The sequence below is a fragment of the Notamacropus eugenii genome, chromosome 3, assembly GCF_028372415.1.
Source record: "Notamacropus eugenii isolate mMacEug1 chromosome 3, mMacEug1.pri_v2, whole genome shotgun sequence".
NCBI lineage: Eukaryota > Metazoa > Chordata > Mammalia > Diprotodontia > Macropodidae > Notamacropus > Notamacropus eugenii.
Window position 1 is genome coordinate 35,487,572 of NC_092874.1, and position 12,936 is coordinate 35,500,507.

Sequence of the window (12,936 nt, forward strand, 5' to 3'; positions counted from 1 at the left end):
TAAAAGATAGGCAGGTTTTGAAAGAGAAGATGGAGAGGGCATTGCAGGTAGAAATGCAAAGGCACCGAGGTAAGAAACCACAAAGAAGTTCAGGAACAGGAAAATAGTTGAGTTTGGTTAGAGCAATAGGGGTTAGATAAGATGATAGTGGGAGATTAAAATGCAAAGGTAAATTTGAGGACCAGGCTCATTGCGACCATGGGATGGGTGGTAGTGAGGGGGAATGGAGTGAGTGGATCTGTACAAATAAAGTAGAATAAGAAATAGGGGAGAGAAGAGGGGATAACAGCTTTCAAATGAAAAATTAGTCTGAAAAGTATTTGACAATAGATGGCAGTGTCCAAGCAGATGTGTATAAATTGTATTAAATATATCAGTGGCTTTCCTAACTTTGTTATACAGGTAGAGAAAAACCCTAGAGGAAAGCACAGCCAGAGTCTCCTGGTAGCTTTTCTGTAACCTTTTAATCACCTGTCTAATTGAGTTCATAAGTGGTGTTACTAAAGGAGTTACCGTGGCAATTAATATATATGTATATAATATCGTACGTAGATATATTTGGAGGGTCCATACTTATGGCTACTTTGGTATAGGGAATTCCTAGTGTGTAAATTCCCTCCATTAATACTGATCAGTGACTATTCTGCACCTAATTGTTTTAAAGAGTTATTATTCTCCTCCTCCTCATCATCATCATTTCCCCGGACCAACCAGGTTTAAATACTGTCATAGCTAGAGTGTGGATTTGGAAATATAAGAAACCTAGATTCAAGGCACAGTTCCCTTGCCTTTTGAGGGGACGCAGACCTATGAAGTAATCAGTAGAGGCAGCTCCCAGGATCAAATCATCCTGCACAAATGCATCTGGACAATGTGCCCGTGACAGCTACTTTAAGGGCACTTCCTGGAGCAGGGAGAGATTAAGTGATGTGCTATCCAGAATCACATAGCCTGGATGGTGAGGAGGCAAGCCTTGAACTGAGGACTTCCTGACTCCAAAGCTGACCTTCCATCTCCCTCCCCCACTCTGTCTCACCTTGCACACAGCAGATACTCTATCAATGGCTTGCTTAATGTAATTCAAATCTTAACTCATTCTAGATAGAGGACTCTAGGCAAATAGACTGCTCAGTTTCAAGATCCCAAGTTTCAACTTCTTCAAATATAAAATGAATACATATTCATAAAATGAATACACATATATATAACTAGCTAGGTCACAGGGCTATGAGAAAAACACTTTGTGGGACTTAAAGTACTATAGAGATATTATTAGTGCCCACAATGGTCATTTCATTGCTTTTATATCCACTATAAATTGGCAAGTCCACTGGAAAGAAGCTTGATATTTATTATCTGTATGACCTTGGCAACTAGATGAGTCAATGCATAAAGCACTGTTTTTGGAGTCAGGAAGACCAGAATTCAAATCCATCCTCAGATACTTACTAGTTGTATGACTGGGTAAATCACATAACCTCTGGCTAATCCTTAATCTACTGGAGAAGTAAATGGCAAACCATTCTGACATCCTGGTCAAAAAAACCCCATGGACAGTATTGGTGTGAGAAGGTCCTTGGGGTCATGAAAATTTGGACATGAGTGAATGACCAAACAATGACCATGGACAAATCATTTTATTTCTCTTGGTCTTAATCTCCTAATATGGAAATTCAGGAGTTGGAATAAATGATCTTGAAAATCCTACCTTACTCTAAGACCTATTAGCATATAAACTCACCTTAGAATATGGGTTCTTAACACGGATAAATTTCTATGGGATCCATGACTTTGGAAAGGAAAAAAAAATACATTTTATTTCAATATAATTGTTTTTAATTCTATTTATTGTCTTACAAGTTTTAAAACATTCTTCTGAGAAGAGACCCAAAGACTTCACCAGACTGCTAAAAGGGCCCACAATACACACACACACACACACACACACACACACACACACACACACAAAGAGATTAAGAACATCTACTCTAGAGTCAAGTTCAAGAGTCACACAGTGTTCTTGACCTTAACATGTTAATTTGTCAAAAGGTCACTTCTCCCTCCAAAACAACATAGTGAATTTTTCCAGCATGTTCCTTCTAGTAACCCCAAATGAGAGGGACATCTGGTATGATTTGGCCAGACCAGTGATAGCAATGATATCAGAATCTTTGGCTTATCAAAATCATTCTTTGAAGGTCATCCCAAAGACTCTGAGTTGAAGATGCCACATGTATAAAGGCAGTTTGCGACAGAGATCTTGTTCTAAACCTAACACAGAATGAGCTTTTTGTGATGGCTAATTTTGAAAGACACTTTCAAGTTTCCCTTGAGGATCTTTCTTGTTTGTAGTACCTATTTTTCCGAGAAAACATTTGATGTACTTTGACTTCAGAGGGACCCACTTCTGAGTTGGAAAATGGGAAGAAGATTCCTCTGTTGAATTGCTTTCTTGTTGGGTGTTTGTAAGGCACTTTTAAATATTATTAACTGTATGTATTTGTAAACACAGTCTGAAACATGAGGCTGGAAGATGGGGGTGAAGTATGAGTTTGTACTATGATGAATAGTAAGGACCCCCAGCAGAATAGCTAAGTACCCAGCAGAGTTTTGTACTCTAGGTCTAGTTATTACAAAACTTTAAAAAGAAATTTTAAAACATTTTGATTTCAAAGGAATTTGAAATTAGAGTAAAAGTCAATATCACTGTTTTTTGTTTTTTTTTTACTGACAATGTTGTATTTCATACAGAGAATACCATTTGTTCTCAGGTTTTATTTTGAGAGGGGAAAGGGAATCCAAACTTCTGATTTCATTGATGTGGGGAGTTCCCAGTATGGAAATGCCTTTTAAGAATGCAGATCTGCATTTGTTCAAGAATTGATTGTCTTAGAGAGTTGAATAAGTTAAGAGGAGATCTTTTTCCCCCAAAATGAACTTTTGTATAGATGTAATAAAAGACAAAAGAAGTGGGATTCCACTTTTGGTTTCCCTACCAGTACTTCATGTGATGTTAGACATATCATGCCTCTAAGATTCCATTTTTTCTCATATAAAACAAAGACAATCCCTAACTCCAACCTGCATCGTCAAAAGGATTTTATAGTATTTTAGTTAATATAGTTAAAATACTAAAAGCTGCTGGAAAGTTAAAGTACTAAGAGCTACAGGAAACCTCATACCACAAATAAAAGGAAATATTATTATGCTGATTATCAAAGGCATTCACGCAGTGAAATAGATTCATTTTTAAATGAATTATGAAATTTTAGTCAGTTTTGGATTACTGTGAGGGAAACTTGACCACTTGGCTGGTGGCTGGTCAAATAACTGGGGCCTTTATCCTTCCAAGTTGTATGGCTGGTGGGAAAGAACCCTTTTAGTGTCATGAACTATTGACCTGGCAATCTACTGGGCACTACCATGAGGAGAGAGTCTCTCCAAAGACATTGAGCAGTAGAGTAGGGGGTCATGTTGGAATCATTCCCACAGAGCCTGGTATGAACTTGGGCAACTGCCAGTGGGTGGAACATATGTTCTGGAACTTTGCTAAAACATATTCTTGCCTAGAAGTTCCTGGTTGACCCTTGGTCTCTTGAAGGGGTTTGAGTTGGGGATGGTGTCAAAGGATTGGCCGTTGAACCAGGAAGAGCCATTCACTCTTTGGGAAAAGCAACTCCCTTCCCCCACCACCTACACACACACACACACACACACACACACACACACACACACACACACACACACAGCCATAATGCACACCACCTTTAACTTGAAAAAAACAAATTGTGGATGGAATACCAATTATTTTACACCTGAGACAAAAATGCAAGCCATATTACAAACGTGTATTTTGGGAGATTCTTTCAAAACAGTAAATCACTAAGTTTGGCTCATAGTCTGTTGTATGAACTTCAAAACCAAACAAGAGGCATTTGGAACTATTGTAAACAACAGAAGCAGAGAATAAGAAAGTCATAAAAAAAAAAAAAAAAGAAATCGTCCTGTATATTTACAATGTAAATACACTTCATAATGGAATTGAGGTAGGGGGAGGCAAAAGATCCTGAATAGTTTTTAGATCTATTTTTCCATAATCTTAAGATTTAATAAGAAAAAAAAAACTGTGATAAATAGAAAACTATTATTGTTATAATTCTTGCTAAAATGTTGCTTTTGCCTTCAAAATCTCGTATATCTTTTACTGGTATCTGGTAACAGAAAAGATACTAGTATGAATCCTTGAAACAAAAGTCTAGTCTAATACTAGGAAAATAGCACTAGTATGGATCCAAAAAATATTGAGGGAATGATTTTTAAACTTTAAAATTCAAAATTTAAAAATTTAAATTTTAAAATCCAGATGCTATTCTGTGAGAGTCACACATTATTCACAAGTGATAGATTCATAAAATCCTAAAGCTAGATAAGACCCTAAATGGATGTATCCATCCTCCTGTCTTTGGACATATTGATATATGACCTTTGTAAGTGATTAGATGCCAAATTTCCATGGTGGGAGGAAGTGTTTGAGGCAGGGGGGTACAGGTGTAGACTATAAACTCAGTTTGAATTAATAGTGTGAGATGGAAAACAAAACAGCTGACAGGAGCTGAGAATGCATCAAGAAAGGCTCTAAATCTATGACTGTGTATACCAGACTCTGTGGAAATATACAAAAAAACCAAAACTTGGAAATAATTAAAGGCTCAGAAGCTCCTATTTTGGGGGGGAGGGAGAGGGATTCCTACAACCATAAAGGATTATCAGAGAAAAATCAAAGACTAATATTGGTATACTCATGGCTAAAGTTCACTCAGAACCCATGACTCAAATAGTAGAGGCAGGTAGTCCAAGAGAGGAAAGCTAACATGATGAAAGCTTGGCCACTGATACTTGCTAATTCAGAAGAAACTACACATGGATGAGCATTGGAGCCTTGATAACATCCCTGCCCCTGGCCTCCACCATTAGAAGTATATGCTGTCAGATGGGTTGTTATACAGACACAGAGAAACCCTACCTTCTCATAGCAACTAGAGCAGGGCTTCTTAAGGTTTTGTTATCATTGGCCCTTTCAGAAATCTGGTGAAGCCTATGAATCCCTTCTCATAAGAATATTCTTAAATGCATAAAGTTGATCAGATTACAAAGGAAACCAATCATACTGAAAGTGTTATCAATATATTTTTTAATTAAAAAACTTTATTTAAAGACTATGTCTCCCCAATTCACCGAGGCTGGAAGCATAAGGGCTTTACCATTGTTGGCCTGATTGGTGCAGGGAACTGCTTCCTTTATGACATGCTCTTTCTTAGGCAATTTGGTGTCGCTCCTGACTGCTAGAGGCTTACATATAGATGCCAGACTTAGTGCAGACACCCAATAGCTTAGGCCACTACAATTCAGAATTCCTGAGCTCAAGAGATCCAGCAGCCTCGATGTCCCAATAAGTGGGATTACAGAATTCTGACATCATGCCCAGCCAAAATATGTTGTTTTATTTTTTTTAAATAAGTTCAAGGACCCCATGTTAAGGAGCCCTGAGCTAGAAGAAAGGAGAAGAATACCGATCCATCAGCTTTCAGTTTACAATGCATTCACTTGATAATACCTAAGTTCAGAATAACATTTAGTATGATGGGGAAAATAGAACCTCTGTCTTTGCCAATGAATAGAAACTTTTCTAAATCATGTATCTCCCAAGAAGTTGGCATTATGAATCTATTGTTGTGAAATCCATTTGTGATCAAGACCTGTGGGGGAGAGACTCTGATGCTTAACAGAATCACAGATACAAACCCATTATCTGTTTGTGAATGAGGACTCTTCAGGTTGCTAAAAGAAAAAAACTCTGGGAAGACATGAGAGGAGCTGGCAGTGTCTGTCATGACTCTACCCTCAGCTTACCATACTAGAGAGTAACCTCTTTCTCAGTAGGAGAGCTCTTTTACTCTGCATTGTCTAGTGTATATTTTTATATGTATACTTGCTCTGATTTTAGGAGGGAGGGTGAAGGGGGGAGGCATTGCTACTGATTTGGATAAATGAGTTTCTTGGCTAATTGGGATTTGTGTTCTTTGGGGAGCTGGTATTTAGTGGGAAAGCGGTTAAACCTTAGATATAAAGGGTGGGTCCTGTTCCCCCTCATTAATGAAACAGCAATCAGAAGTTAGATTGAAACTAAAAACCTCATCCCCTAGAACAGAGGTAGGGGCCTTGAGGTCACATGTGACCCTCCTGGTCCTCAAGTACAGCCCTTTGAATCCAAACTGTGTCCCTGAGGCCACACATGGCTCTCTTGGTACTCAAGTGCAACTGTTTGACTGAATAGGCAACACTTGAGGACCAACAGGGCCATATGTGGCTTCAAGGTCACAAGTTCCCCTCTCCTGCCTAGACTAACAATATTTAAGGGAGCACAACACTGGGCTGCACATTTTCTATGGGATAGACATCAGACCATATCAGCCACTGATGACATAAAGAGAAAACAAAGCAGTCCTCCTGAGAGCTTGCATCCATTCTACAGGAAGAACATGGCACATATGGAGAGAAACAAAGCCAGAGCACATTAAAAGAAATACAAAATAATTTCAAGAATGAGAAAAAACCAACTAGGGCAATCAGGAAAGAAATCTTATAGGAGGTAATGCTTGAGTGTGAAACTTGAAGGGTGCTAAGGATTCCCTCCAAAAGAGAGGTAAGAAAGGACCACATTCTAAGTTTGAGGGACAACCAACCCATGAGCAGAGATAGGGGATGGAATGTTGTGTATGGTGAATGGCAAAATAGACCAAGTCAACTAAAACAGAGAGTACGTGGCATGATTTCCCCTAAAAACAGCCATTTCTGTACATAGCAAGTAAGTCAATCAATAAGCATGTATCAAGCACCTATTATGGGCCAGGCAGAGGCAGCTAGATACCACAGTGGATAAAGCATTGGACTTGGAGTCAGGAAGACCTGAGTTCAAATCCAGCCTCAGACCTTAGTTGTGTAACCCTGGGCAAGTCATTTAACCCTGTTTACCTCAGTTTCCTCATCTATAAGATGGAGAAGGAAATAGCAGATGACTGCAATATGGACCACAGAGTCATGGAGAGTTGGCCACAACTGAACAACAACTGTGCTAAGTACTAAGGATTCGGAGAAAGGCAAAACAAAATAAACAAATAACAATAGTTCTTGCCTTCCAGGATCTCACATTCTAATTGGGGAGACAAGAAGTAAATGAACATGTATAACAAGTATATACCTGATAATTAGGAAATGAGAATCAAGGTATCTTATAATGGAGTTTTAGTTATTTGAGATTCCTTTCTCTCTAATAGGCTCACTTCTCTCCATATTTTCTTTCTTCCTAATTATTTTAAAGTGTAAGTACTAAATTAATTGTATTTTAATCGCCTAAGAAATCTAAAATATCACCAGTACCTGACCCAACAGAAAACTGATATTTGCATTTTGTATAGATTTTACACATTGCTACAATTTTACTTAGCCCTTCTGGACACATCATTTTTCATCGTATACTTTGAAGGAGTGAAAGAAACACTTTGTAAGAATCTTCCAGGCCTATATTTCAGCATCATTCTCTCTTAATAGCCTTCTGCCCATCCAAATGCTTCACAGAAGAAATTATCTGCCAAAATCATTTAATGTGGGAGACATAATGGGACTGTAAAACACACACACACACACACACACACACACACACACACACGCACAAACTCCACATAGTCTGTCCTTATTTCTCCTCCAAGTTCTTTATTTGCCCCATACATCACAATAGGTGATGTTTTAATATCACCTTTGAAAATTCACATCAGACAAGAAAATTGACCCATTCCCCTACCTGTGAGCTACTATTATAATACAATTAAGGTTTGAAAGTATCTTTTTTGCAAAATATTATAGGGATCTCAAAATATGTCACATGATCTGTTTGAAGAGTGGATAACAACTGCTCTGGATTTCCCATCATCCAAACATTAATTTCACTTTCCTCTTCATTGACTCCGGATAGACAAATGGACTCCAGACTCCTGACTGCATTAAGTATCATATCCAGTAAATGAATTTATTTCTTTTACCAATATTGTTGCACCAGAGAGCCTTAGGGAAAGGGGAAAAATTGGCCCGGAGGAACATTCCTGGCAGGTACAGATAGAGCAATTCCTCTTTCTAGTCCTGATAAAATATCAGCACAATCTTGAGACAGGAGGAATATACTTTCTTCTCCCATATATTCTACCACCACTTTTTTTTTTTTTTTGCACTGTTACATGTGCATAATACAATGCAACACTTTTTCCAGAGGGTGGGTTCAGGTTGTAGAGGCAGCTAGCTCACTTCTCCACCTCTACCTCTAGCCCCCCACCCAGTTCCCAGAGCATCAAGCATCCTATTCACAGGTGAGAAGGCACAAGGTGCCAAGCCCCCCTGAACTATTTCATTACTGTGCCAATCAGCTCCCTTTCTGACTTGTGGCATTCACACCTCCCTCACCTTCCTCCTCCCAGAGCTTCATTAACTTTTCTGATTTATTTTCCACTGTATAAATAATCCCAAATCTGCCACTCAACAGCACTTCACAGGAGAACAGATGCAGCGGGTGCACCTTGGGATAGCTTCACTCTGGACGCCAAGCGGGCATCACACAGACAGCACTCACCTTCTTCCCAATCACCTTGCCTGCCTGCCACCTGTGCCTCAGTGTGTCCCCGAGACTCCTTGGAAATTCATTCAAGGAGTATGTAGGAGCCTCTCCAAGTGATGCACAATGCACAGCTCCTCTCTCCCTGCAAAAAAAAAAAAAAATGATCTTTTTCAACATGCTAATTATAAATATAAAAACAAAGAAACACCTTGAGAAAGCACAAAGTACAAGATCAACCCTTTCCCAAGACGAGGTACTTTCTAGGGTTCCAACACTTTCCCCAGCTCAGCTCCTAGGCATCCTTCTACCCTTATGGAAGGTCCCCAACTGCTTCTCATCTCCAAGGACAGGATCAAGCTCTGCCCCTAGACCACCCCTGTGAGTCTAAGGATCATTGAACAGAGTGAGATTATTTTCCCCCCAATATATGACGATTCTAAAAAAGCACCTGTTCTGAATAAGCTCCTACTGATCCCAGGTGAAATGTTCCTGTGACTGGGAAATAACTCATGACTTAACTAGGCAAGCTTATTGATTGCATTTAGCTCTCCTCTGTAAAAAGTGGCAGCAACCTTCTCTCTGAGCTCTGGGAACACTTCCTTCCATGCATTGGAAGACAAGGGAATATGCTTCTTTTCAGGCAATTCTAGTTACCACAGCCTCCATCCCCAAAAGACTGGAAAGATGCCTAATAAATACACAAATTAAAAATAAAATAATGTTTTTTAAAAGAATTTAACCCATGTTTTGAAGCTCATCATAAGAAGACAGCTACCGCACCCAATATCTAAGTGAAAGAATTTGGGAGGACAAAGGTGAGGTAAGAGTCTTTCCCCAATATCAGGTGTCATGTCTCTCCACTGGATGGGGATGCAGCTGAAAGCTCATAAAGATCCTCTTGCTTCTTGATATGTATTTAAGTGTCCATGTCATATGGTTTGACTCTTTTTAAGCAGCTGGTCACTTTAAGCAAAAAGCATCCAGATGGGGAAAAGTTCTCCCAGGATTATGAAATGTCTTTAAAATACCCCCGGCCACATGGACCTCATAGTCTTTGGCAAGGATAGCACTTGGGCCTTTGTGCTCCAGAAATCCACAGACTCCTACCACTTGGGCAGCTTCTATCTAGAACAATATTTTTACGAACTCTTCAACAGTCTTAGGCTTTCTGACTCACAACAAGGAGACAACTCTTTTCCCCCATACTGTGGCATAAGAAAGCATCTTTGTGGAAGTCCTCAGTGAGGTAAAAATACAGGTGAATTTCGTATCTTGCCTCCAACAATGATGTTGTTTTAACCCATCCCTGTACTAGAATGTCAAGCTAAGAAGTAGACTCAGTCAGAAGGAACTTTGAGATGGTCATTGGTTATTCTGAGTCTACCTTGCTCCAGAGGTTTAATGGGAAGCCAGAATAATTCTAAGAAAGAGTCGAGAAGTTGAGACTTGGAAGGCAAAACCTAGACCCTAGACCAAGTGTTCTTAATCTTTTCTTATTTCATGGATACCTTTGGCAGCCTGGTGGAGTCTTCTCAGAATAATGCTTTTAAATGCATAGAATGAAGTGCATAAGATTACCAAAAAAAACCAATCATACTGAAACACAGTTATCAAAATAGATTTTTTTTTTAAAAATTGCAGAAGCAATTTTAGGCTTAGTATAAGGCAGCATGACATAATAAACAGAGAAAAACTCATGTTCATATCCTACCTCTAATATTTACCAGGCTTTTGACCTGGGAGAAGTCACTTAGTCTCTATGTTCTTCAGACAGCTCCCTAGGACTTATCTTAGCCACATATGAGTACAGTCTGAATTAGTAAAGAGAGTTACTATAGAGAGAATTCCTTACACTGACAAAATTAGAGTTCATTCATGTCTTCATATAAGGAAAAACTACCTAATATTTAGAACTTTACAATGTTAAATGGGCTGCCCTGGGAGATTTTGGCTTCCAAATAGCTTGATAATGTCAAGCAAAAGCATTATTTGCACCCTTAGGACTTGGTGAAGAGGGAAGTCTTGTTGTAGTATGCATTAAGATGGCTTCTGAGATAGCTTGGGTTCTGATTCTTGGATTCACAAAATATATGATGAAAAGAGGTGGACCAGTCATGTGGCTAGAACATTAGAGAGTAGATGGAAAGCTAGACTTCTCCACTGGTACTCACAAAATATGAAGAGATATAAAGGAACACCCCCATAATATTTAGCAGTTCTTCTGTGGAGAATCTAAAGAAAAAAAATGGTGGACAAGAATAGTCCAGGATGCTTAGGTATGGATGAGCTGTATTCCATACAGATGGAAAACATGTCCACATCAGGGAGATCACAAATTCACTGAAGTATCAAAATTGCCACCAACTGTTTTAAAATGCTCAGTTAAGGGAGAATGAGAGACTCAAGTAAATGAGAGAGAGAGAGAGAGAGAGAGAGAGAGAGAGAGAGAGAGAGAGAGAGAGAGAGAGAACAAATGATTATTCCAATACAACAGGATTAAGCATTTAGTGGATTTGGAAAATACCAGGATTTAATTGGGATGTTTGGGTAATAATTCTACTGTAAAGATGTTCTGAGTATAAATCCAGGTCTAGTAAATATCTCTCTCTATTCTCATATAATCTTTTTGATATGGCAATCAGAGGTTTATAACCTTAAAAATAGTGAAGAAAGATTTCTATTTGGCTATGTCACTATACACACACATACAACATGCATATATCTATGCATACATAAAATGCTATGTAGTTTAATGGCTTCATTTCATAACAGTCCCTCCTACAATCATGAGCACACCAAACCATGTTTTTCTTAATTCCAAAGATGCCTTCCCACAGCACTCTGCAGCCAAAGGCTGTCAACCAATCAACTAGCATTTAGGGAGCACTTCCAAAGTGTCTCATGTGGTCCTAGGCTCTTGGGGATGGGGTGCCTTCCAAAAAGAATCATAATAGTTTACACCTACTTAGCACTTTAAGGTATAAAAGAATTTTACACCAATTTTCTACTTGGATCTTCACAACAGTCTTTTGAGACAGCTGCTACTTTTGTCCCCATTTTACAGATGAGGAAATAGAGCCTCAAGTGAATGGTAAGCAACTTTCTCTGGGTGACATGGCTAGTGTCAGAAGTAGGATTTGAACCCCTGCATTTCCAGTATTGAGAGGCATAGACCAACTGTGCTATGCCATGCTGCCTATAGTGAGTTGCGAACATTAGGGCCCTAGAACCCAACTCAGCTGTTGTTTGTCCTTCATTCTCAAAGAGGACCATGACATCAGGAAGGAGATGTCATGACTTGCAAGTGAATTGGATTTAACTGAGGGAGGGCTATGCAGTCTTCACCCTCACTCTCTTCTCCCAAGTCATCTGGGTTCAGTGGCAAGATATAGATCAAGACAGCTGGAGATGGCCCCCCACCCAACTCAGTAGGCATAAATCTACTCCCAGTTTGACCAGCATATACAATTCAATCTAAATTCCTGCAAACCCCACCCTGAGATAACATAAGCACTTCCCTCTGGTGATAAGTAGGCCTGCCTAAGGCTTAGACAAAGCCCAAAAGCTAAGTCAGAAGGTGGGCTGGTATCTTCCCATTCATCTCTCCTTTAGGACATAAAAACACCCCTATTAAGGCAGGCTCTGGGAGCCTAGTATCAAGGCAGCCCTCTGCCTGCCTTAACGTACATCTATATTAGTGGGGCCTATAGCATATCTTACAGTACAACCAACTGAAGCTTAAGTGTCATTATGGTCAATGGGATCACCACTTTAGAGCAATAGGAATTTAAAAAATTAAAATAATTTCCATCTTACTCTATACATTCTTTATAAACCCTATAACTTATTAAGTGTAGCAGGGACTCTGTCCCACCTCCCAACTGACACCATGGAATATGTTCAGTTGTTATTCTTGTTTCTAGGTGACCATGTAGAAACTTAGTAGGAGAGTCAGGGGAAAGGAGAGTTCACCTTTCAGATATGGATAGATAGATAGATAGATAGATAGATAGATAGATAGATAGATAGATAGATAGATAGATCCAGCTGCAACTTGCGATACCTGTTGAGTTCAGTCACTACCACACCGTCTACACATGGAACCATCCTTACAATAAATGGAGAAGTTTTGAATGCTATGGATAAGTTCACTTACCTTGGTAGTGTACTTTCCAGGGATGTATACATTGACAATTAGGTTGATGCACGCATTGCTAGAGCTAGCTCAGTGTTTGGGAGGCTCCAAAGAAAGATTTGAGAGAGAAGAGGTATTA

General features: G+C 39.2%; 1 long non-coding RNA gene across 1 annotated transcript in view; it reads right to left on the reverse strand.

Moving 5' to 3' along the window:
- Positions 1 to 12,936, reverse strand: part of LOC140531113 (uncharacterized) — a 30,560-nt gene that overhangs the window by 4,349 nt on the left and 13,275 nt on the right. The window contains exon 2 of the long non-coding RNA XR_011976281.1: positions 8,678 to 8,804. This is a non-coding gene — a long non-coding RNA (uncharacterized lncRNA). The remainder of the gene's footprint in view (positions 1 to 8,677; positions 8,805 to 12,936) is intronic.